Source organism: Polyodon spathula, chromosome 3 (assembly GCF_017654505.1).
Source record: "Polyodon spathula isolate WHYD16114869_AA chromosome 3, ASM1765450v1, whole genome shotgun sequence".
NCBI classification, from domain to species: domain Eukaryota; kingdom Metazoa; phylum Chordata; class Actinopteri; order Acipenseriformes; family Polyodontidae; genus Polyodon; species Polyodon spathula.
Genome location: NC_054536.1, coordinates 22510981 through 22520516, shown reverse-complemented (window position 1 = coordinate 22520516; position 9536 = coordinate 22510981). Strand labels below are relative to the sequence as shown.

General features: G+C 36.7%; 1 pseudogene; it reads left to right on the top strand.

Annotated features, from left to right (window-relative positions):
* The first annotated feature begins 371 nt into the window (after positions 1 to 371).
* LOC121308883 lies at positions 372 to 2180 on the top strand (annotated as a pseudogene).
* The last annotated feature ends 7356 nt before the right edge of the window (positions 2181 to 9536 follow it).

Sequence of the window (9536 nt, the reverse complement as noted above, 5' to 3'; positions counted from 1 at the left end):
TTTTCAGGAGACTCTTGCAGCGCCCGAACAGCTCTTAATTAACCACTTAGGTATCCCCGTTCACACTCCCGGTTGGCGTTTTCCAAATGGTAGGGGCTGCACTGTGGATCTAAACACCGGGGAAGCGTGCTATCAAAAGATCTTGTAAATGAAGGCTTGTGTAAATTATTTTTAATGATTCCCTCCTGGCACATCATTATGTTTGTAGTTACACACAGGCACTTCTGAGACGGCTCATCTTCCGTAAGGTCAGCTGCAGGACCACTGTAACTAGCTGCAGTCTGTAAATGGCTTATTAATTAGTGCAGTGGTTTTACATAGCTGTGAGCTCTGATGTATGGAGTTGGAATTGTAATTGTGCGGGATCGAAAATGATAACCCATCTCAGGGCTACTTATGCAAATTGCCATATTATAAAATCATTACCTATCCAAACACCGCACCACTATATGAATTACAATGATGGATTTTATGATAATTGCAACTTAATTTCTAATGTCTCTGGATTTTTAATAATTTGTGCGTTTTGAGTGTTATTAATTCTGTGTTAGTTAAAGCTGAACGGAATGTTTTAATTCATTTGTTTGGGATTCAGATTTAAGTGATCATCATTTTGTGCTACAGGAAATCACTTATTACACTTGCGTTTTTCCATAGCAAATGCAATTCTATTTAAAAAATAAAAAAGGCATATGTACACACATAATATATATTTTTTCTCTAGCTTTTTAACACTATTCCTGCTGGTTGGAGTTCTGCTGCATTGTAAATTGACAAAGAGAGAAGTAAAAATGTAGTAGAATAAATATCAAAGCACAATGCACTAGTCATAACCATGGACACACTAATGACTACACTGATCTCCCAATACATGTTTATAGTCATAATAAACTTGAAACAATTTAGGATTACTATGCATGTACACCCACATTTAGGCACTTTTCACAAATGGAATTCACTGCATTGTCTGACGATTTTATGTTTTATCAACATTGCTCAATGTATGGTTCTGCTGTTAGTTTCTCATTAAGGTAAAGTTGCTGGTGGGTCATTAGGTAATATGTTGTCTTGTGGACTGGATGGTTGCAGATTTTAAATCTGCCAAGGGATGTGCTATCTTGACCCATCTACAAAGATCTTGGCATGGAGTGTTGGGACTCTGAGGTCAATGTCAATCCGAAACTCACAAGAGTACCCTGTGCTGTGTGAGTCACACATTCTTGTCATATTAACTGGGGCTGACAAATAAGGGATCAAATAATGTCAGTCCTGCTTTATACATAAAATAAGACTGTTCTGGAACAGATAAAGACCATTGTGCCCAATGTCTGACCCTGTTGGCTTGCACCTACACCCCTATATCCCATTTCTCAAGTGCTCTCCACGTTAACATAGTACTGAAATGTGTACCACCGTTTATGTGGAAACATTTTTGTGTGTGTGTCTAAATTCCGTCAAAGATCTACATTTTTCAATTTTTTTGAATACATTATGTGCTTCCTGTATTTGTTATGTTGTTGGTGTGAACAACTGTTTTCCACATTTTAATATTTTTGATAATATAATTTGTTTTTAGTTCCTCTGACAGAAATGAAGAAGGTCCAACATTTTACTTTAGGTAAACCTAGATTTTGAATAGATATTGATCTGATTCTCTTGTCTGCAGTTGATTACTATGACTATTAGAACAACAATGACTACAAACAGACCAGGGCTGATCAGCCAACCAGGTTCAAGGCCTTTGTTGACGCTGGGACTATAACGACCATGTTAGTCTGGGTGTCAAGTGCTCGAAGGAAGTTGTTACTTCAATCCAAGGAGCCATCATCTGGCTAAACTGTCCATCGTACCTGTAAGGAGAGGGTACTGGGGTAACAAGATTGGCAAATCCCACACCGTACCTTGTAAGGTGACTGGTCACTGTGGTTCAGTTCTGGTGCATGTGATCCCTGCTCCATGTGGTACTGGCATCTTATCTGCACCAAAGAAAGTGGGCAACTTTGGGCAACCTTTTATACCATCTCCAAGACCTACAGCTACCTGACCCCTGATCTCTAGAAGGAGACAGTCTTCGACAAGTCTCCCTACCAAGAGTTCACTGATCACTTGGCCAAGATCCACACCAGGTTTTCTGTGCAGAGGACCCAGGAAGCTGTTCCACCAACCTCTTAAATGTGTTTGAGGAAAATAATTATAATAAAAAAAAAAAAGAAAACCTACTATGCTACATTGATGACTGAAGACTGATGACTGTAGGGGGGGGAGGGAGGGGGGGGGGGAGAGGGGAGAGAGGGAGAGGAGGGAGAGGAGAGAGAGAGAGAGAAAGAGGAGATAGAGTACAAAGGAACCCAAGAAACCAGAAAAAGACTACTACGACTACTACTACTATAATAATAATAATAATAATAATAATAATAATAATAATAATAATAATAATAATAATAAAATCGTAAATCATTTTAGAGTTTATCTTCTGGATTCTTCTTAATTATATTCTTAATTTAAAATTCAAAGAAATGTATTATTTACACTTCAAGTAAAGGCAAGCTGTTACAGGTGTTTTTTTTTTTTTTTTTTAAATCTGGAATCAGCATTTATTTTTCTTATTTTCTCCCCAATTTGGTAAGCTCAATATTGTTTATTTCAACTCGGCTCACTTCTGCCACCCCTGCGCTGACTCGAGAGGGACGAAGATGGACACACATGTCCTCCGAAATGTGTGCTGTCAGCCGTCTGCTTCCTTCCCCGCCATGCAGCCACCTCAGAGCTACAGCTTCAAGAGGACCACTCTGCTCTGGGCAACTTACAGGAAGGCCTGCAGGCGCCCAAACAGTCTACAGGGGTCATTGGTGCACGATGAGCAGAGGACACCCTGGCCGACCTAAGCCCCGCCCGCCGGGCGGCGTTTGGCCAATTGCTCGCCGCCCCCTGTAACTCCCATCCACGGTCGGAAGTGAAATAGCCTGGACTCGACCCGGCGACCTCCAGGCTATCAGGTGCATCCTGCACTCCATGCGGAGTGCCTTTACACAAAAACGCCACTCGGGAGCCCCCAGGTGTTTCGTTTTTAAATGGAATACAACTCTATACAGTAAATATGCATTTAATTAGTCAATAAATTGGCCACTTCTTATGGTAACCACAGTTCATATATTTTTATATAATCATTTATTTTTAGTCAAGGGTGAAGAGTTTAATGTTGCCTTTGACTGTGTTGTTCTGCTCTTTGACGTTTGCATTTTATTGTTGATTCAAGCAGAAATGTCTGGAATCCGTAAGTAAGGAAAAAAAAAAATTGACACCAGGATTATTTTTTATTTCATTACAACACCACCACTATCAGTAATTCTATTCACATCAGTATATTTTGTTGGCTAACAAGACATGCATGCAATTAGCTTAGGACCTTTATTTTAACACATGCTTTGTAGTACAGTAGTTAAATCTCACAGCTTATCTTCACAGAGTCAAGCACGGCTTTGCATTCACAGAGAGAATAAATGTAACTCAAGCGGATATAACCTTGATAAATTGCGCATTTCACCCCTGGCTATATAGAAACATTATAAAAGGGGAATGATTATATTAAATAATTTAAAAGACTTATTCCTGACAACTTTTAAATATTGCCATGATAGATAAAGACAATGATTACTCTCTGTTTTAACCTGAAATGTGAGTGATTGTGTTACTCTGCTGTGGGTGCATTTGGCATACCGTGCAGAAGCAAATAGATCCAAGTGATAAAACACAAGGGGAGCAGACCCTGTTTTGTTAATGTCACGGATATTTTACAAGTCTCTCATGATAAAGTCTCTTTACAATTACCCATCTTCCTCTGTATTTTTTGGTATGCAAGCAGTGCCGGAATGAAATCAACATCTGTTAATTTCTGTCTATTAAATGTATTGTCATAACACACGATCATGATATTTTGTTTGTATGGCTGAACGGAGACTTATGACCCTAATCCATCATCTCCTTGTCATATTCTTATGTTGTCTGTGGAGTCCCTGTAGTCCCAAGAAAGCGTATTGCAAGCCCTGTTTAAGTTATTGACCAGCTGCTCTAGTGCCCAGCTGAAGAGGTCATTGTATTATTTTTTTTTTTCGTTTGCTGAATCTCACACTGTTGCAAACTTGAAGCCAAGCATAATACAAACCGTATGTCCCAAGAAGCTATCAGTTGCAATACCGTGTCTGAACATTTTAACAGACGTTTTTAACTTGAAATCTCAAAGAAAAAATGACCGTGTATTAGATCACTTTGCTGGTCTGTTTGATTGTGGCCTCCATGAGAATGGCTATACAACAAAACAAAATGATTTGTATTTGAATAAATTGAAGTCATCCTGTAGAAATATATTAGGGCACTATCACTCTGCTACTCCAGGACTATAACCCTATAGGAGTGACTAGATGTTTTATCTATTTGTTTATTTATTTATATCTTAATTTTATTTTAAACAGTACAATATTTTGGTCTATATTGTAGTGGTCAAGAGGCAGATCTAAATAAAACAAGGTGATTCAAACTTTGGATTTTTATTTTCAGCAAATATACTTTATCCATTTGTATTTCAATTAATCTTATTACGCTGTTAAGCTATGTTGTTAAAGTAATTATCTGCAACATTTGGTTTCCCTTCTTAGACTGTAAGATAGATAGCAGAAAATATGCAACACAGACAACTATAAATGCAACAAAGCCACCCCACAAAGTGATCAATTCATTCCAACAAGTATAGAGTCTTATTACATAGCAATGTTACAGCGATTAATAAAAAAAAAAAAAAAAAAAAAAAGCCTTCTGCACAGTACAATTTTAACAGAATGATGAGCTTAGGTTAGAGGTTCCAAACTTGTGGTCCAGGGGCCATTTATGCCCAGGTGGACCCTGACCAATTCCTCAAATTAGGCTACAACCCATTCCTGCACCCAAATTGGTAGACTATTTTGGGTAACGAGACTACTATCCTGGTCAGACTAATTGGTAATCAATACAGGTACCAAAGATTCCCAACAAACAAGCATGGTAACTCTTAACAGCTGATATGTATCTGTCTACAATCAAGCCTGCATGCCCAAATTAATAATATAAACATCTTTAGTGACCACTCTGGTGAATCTCTATGTTGCTTACTTGACATAATGAATTTTTGTCCATTAAGACCAGTTTTGGACAGTCCTTTTTGTGGTCTTCATAAGCAGGCTTCATTTTACTCAGAAGAATACACAATATGTGCCATGCAACAATTCATCAGTCATTCAAAAACTGAAACACATTCATACTTCCATTTTTTGTCAAAAGAAAGGTTGTTGCAGTCTAAAGTGTTTTAGTGCTGTGCTTGTACAGTTTTGTAGAATAGATATGTATACATCGTATTCATCCCACGTATGAGAAAAGACAAGAATATTTTACTCATGGCTAGCCAACTCATTAGCTGTCATGTATTTATTGATTTATTTATCTATCTGTTTAATTGGGATAAGACTGAAAATGAATACCATCTAATTGAACCCATTTCAGGCTTTGGTAACCTTTTTTTCTTTTACAGAAGGAATATGTTAAAAAGATAATGATGTTCAAGTCAGTGTAATACGATTAAAAGGTTTTTTTTTTTGTTTTTTTTTAATAGAATCAGTGTATCTATATTATACACTAGGCAGCCTTTAACAGTACATCAATGTTTATAGGTAATGAACTTGGAAAACTTTTGCTTCCATCCAATCATTTCTCTTTCTATTCGAGTCAGTCACCTAAAATGAATCAGTGAAAATAAATATTGAAGCTGCCCAACTAATACAGTTAATTGTCTTAGTGCTTTGCTGGCTGCCCAGTTCCCAACAGCTGGTCACACTGGCACATGGCACCACTTTAGCAAGCTTTTGAGATAATAACTTTCGCATCTGCCAACAGACTGTCTGTTACTGCCCACAGAATTTATAACTCACAAGTGAAAACAGAGACTCCGACAGAATTTTTTATGCAAGGTCTTTGAATTTTATTAATGTAATGCAAACACAAGCCTTCCAACACATTAAATTGTTGATGTTATGCGAATACACTCTGGAATTGCAGATCCTCATTAACATTATTTGCATGTTAATCTGCATCTTTTTAATTAGTGATATTATTTATGCACATAATTTTCACCTACTGATGCCAAGTCTGAGACGCATTAATTAATCTACTGAGATGCCAAACTGTTTTTTCCCCCACTTATATTTGTTTACATGGTGTTCCGGATTCTGGGAAAATAGAAAAAAAAAGGCCTAAAGAATAAAAGTAGAAAGACAAGATTAACTAAAAGCTCTTTTTGTTTTCATAATTTATATTGTAATATTAGCCAAATGTCGTGTTTCTTCCCTCAGAGATCGGTTATTCAGTTACATTACCTTGATGTATTATTAAAATGTATAATGGACTCTGGAGGCTTCTCTTAGTTCTCTCCTTCATTTACAGAATATACTCAATGTTATTTTAATCTTCCTACAACGCTTCCATGCATAGGCAATGAGGAGTTCTCCCTTGCGGATCTCCAGCGCTGTTCCACTTTCCACAACTGATAAACATTTAAATCAGGCTTTGAAAAAAAACAGAAAGAAATTTTTGATTTCTATATATATATATATATATAGATTATATATATTATATTATATATATTAATATATATATATATATTGACACAACAGTGGGTGACGACACGTTTTTCAAAAACCCTCCCCCCCGTTTATATTATACTACCATAGAATCAACCTGCACCATCTACAGAACGTCTTGTCACGTATACATTTTAAATAGAATAAAAAAAAAAAAACATTTTACTACTTTTTAAAATTTTTCTGGGTTGCTTCTTGCTGGATTAGATACTATGACACTTCATATTAGCTGCTCATGTATAGTTTACTTTGAGTTGTTGTGATCACAAGTTTTTCTGATCAATGTGAATTAAAGATTGCTAAATGACAAGCTTGGTTTCATCTCACCCAAACTAAGCTGTATTAATAACAGTCAATGTTATAATAATAGTGGAAAACACCAATGGGGACTTTGAGTAAATTGTTGATGCCCATTACATCGATATTTTATATATACATAAAATACATATATATATATATACACACACACACACACACACACAAAAGTATTCAGACCACTGATTAATTCTCTCATATTACTGAATTACAAATGGTACATTGAAATTTCATTCTGTTCGATATTTTATTTTAAAACACTTAAACTCAAAATCAATTATTGTAAGGTGACATTGGTTTTATGTTGGGAAATATTTTTAAGAAAAATAAAAAACTGAAATATCTTGCTTGCATAAGTATTCAAGCCCCACACATTAATATTTGCTAGAGCCTCCTTTCGCTGCAATAACAGCTTTAAGTCTTTTGGGGTAAGTATGTACCAGCTTTGCACACAGTGTCGGAGTGATTTTAGCCCATTCTTCTTGGCAGATTTGCTCCAGGTTGTTCAGGTTGGTTGGACGAAGCTTGTGGAACGCAATTTTCAAATAGTGCCACAGATTCTCAATGGGATTGAGATCAGGACTTTGACTGGGCCACTGTAGGACATTCACCTTTTTGTTCTTGAGTCACTCCAATGTTGCTTTGGCCTTGTGCTTGGGATTATTGTCCTGCTGAAAGGTGAATTTCCTCCCAAACTTCAGTTTTTTAGTGGACTGAAGCAGATTCTCTTGCAGTATTTTCCTGTATTTTGCTCCATCCATTCTTCCTTCAATTGTAACAAGATGCCCAGTCCCTGCTGATGAGAAGCATCCCCACAGCATGATGATGCCACCACCATACTTCACTGTAGGGATGGTGTGTCTTGAGGCATGGGCAGTGTTAGGTTTGCGCCACACATAGCGCTTTGAGTTTTGGCCAAAAAGCTCTATCTTGGTATCATCTGACCACAAAACATTTTCCCACATCGCAGCTGGGTCACTCTCATGCTTTCTGGCAAACTCCAGATGTGCTTTCAGATGGTACTTTTTGAGCAACGGCTTCTTTCTTGCCACCCTCCCATACAGGCTAGTGTTATGCAGAGCTCTTGATATGGTTGACTGCTGCACCATTACTCCACTCCCAGCCATTGAACTCTGTAGCTCCTTCAGAGTGATTGTTTGCCTCTCTGTGGCTACTCTCACAAGTCTCCTTCTTGTTTGAGTTTTGAGGGACGGCCTTTTCTTGGCAGTGCCTGGATGGTGTGATACAGCTTCCACTTCCTGATTATTGATCCAACTGTGCTCACTGGGATATCCAAACACTTGAATATTATTTTGTACCATTTCCCTAATCTATGCATTTGTTTTACTTTATCTCTAACTTCTGTAGAATGCTCTTTGGTCTTCATTTTCCTTCAGATTCACAGACTTACCAATGATCCTTCAACAGTGGGGTTTTTATCCAGAAAATGTGACAGCAACTTTAATGGTTCACAGGTGGAGGCCAATGGTAAGGTAATTGTGTCCTCGTTAGGGCAATTTCTTTCATCGGTGCAAACTGGGAGCTTCCACAGCACAGGAGTTGAATACTTATGCAAGCAAGATATTTCAGTTTTATATTTTTCTTAAAAATATTTCCCAACATAAAACAAATGTCACCTTACAATAATTGATTCTGAGTTTCAGTTTTTAAAAATAACAGAACGAAATTTCAATGTACCATTTGTAATTCGGTAATATGAGAGAATTGGTCAGGGGTCTGAATACTTTTGCAAGCCTGGATATATATATATATATATATATATAGACACTCACACACACACGTATTTCAGTGTTTTAGAGAGCTTTTAAAAATAAAACTATCTATACAAATGTAGTAAGTCATTTATGACATTCATTAAGTCACCCATTTTCATCTAATAGCCAGTTCAGTGATACACATATTAATATGTTGAGCATCACAGTTGGGCCATATTCACGAAGAATTAACCACCATGCTATGTTTGCACCAATTTTTTTTTTTTGTTTTGTAAAATAGCTACAGAAATAGCTAGATACTTGTGCATTTCCTAAATAATATCTTATACCTTATGAATATGCATAATGTATAAGTTTAGTAGCCCCTTATATGTGTTTCATAATTTATTATTGTGTCTGCACTCATAGACGATTGGCATTACCAATAAAGTCACTAGCATATTTATATATCGGGCCAGTTATTGAGCAACCTTGATCCAATGATAATTCTGTAATGACCTCAATGTGAAAATGAACAAGGGAAATGCACTAGTGGTGCACACAGGTAATTTTTTCTCCTTAAAAATTGCACTTATAATAAAATAAAATAAAAATATTGTGTTAATTTATACTGGCTTCAATACAAAAATTCCACCTTGCTCAGACTTGTTCAGATACTGTCCCGAAGATGATATACTGGTGTCTTCGTTAAACATTCCAAATATCCATGATGAAATAGTAATAAACAATGATTGAAGCTTTTAGGCATCAACATTTTATTTTTAGAAGATAACAATAGTTTTAACTTAGGACTATTGACTATGCCCATCATACAGAAAGAAAC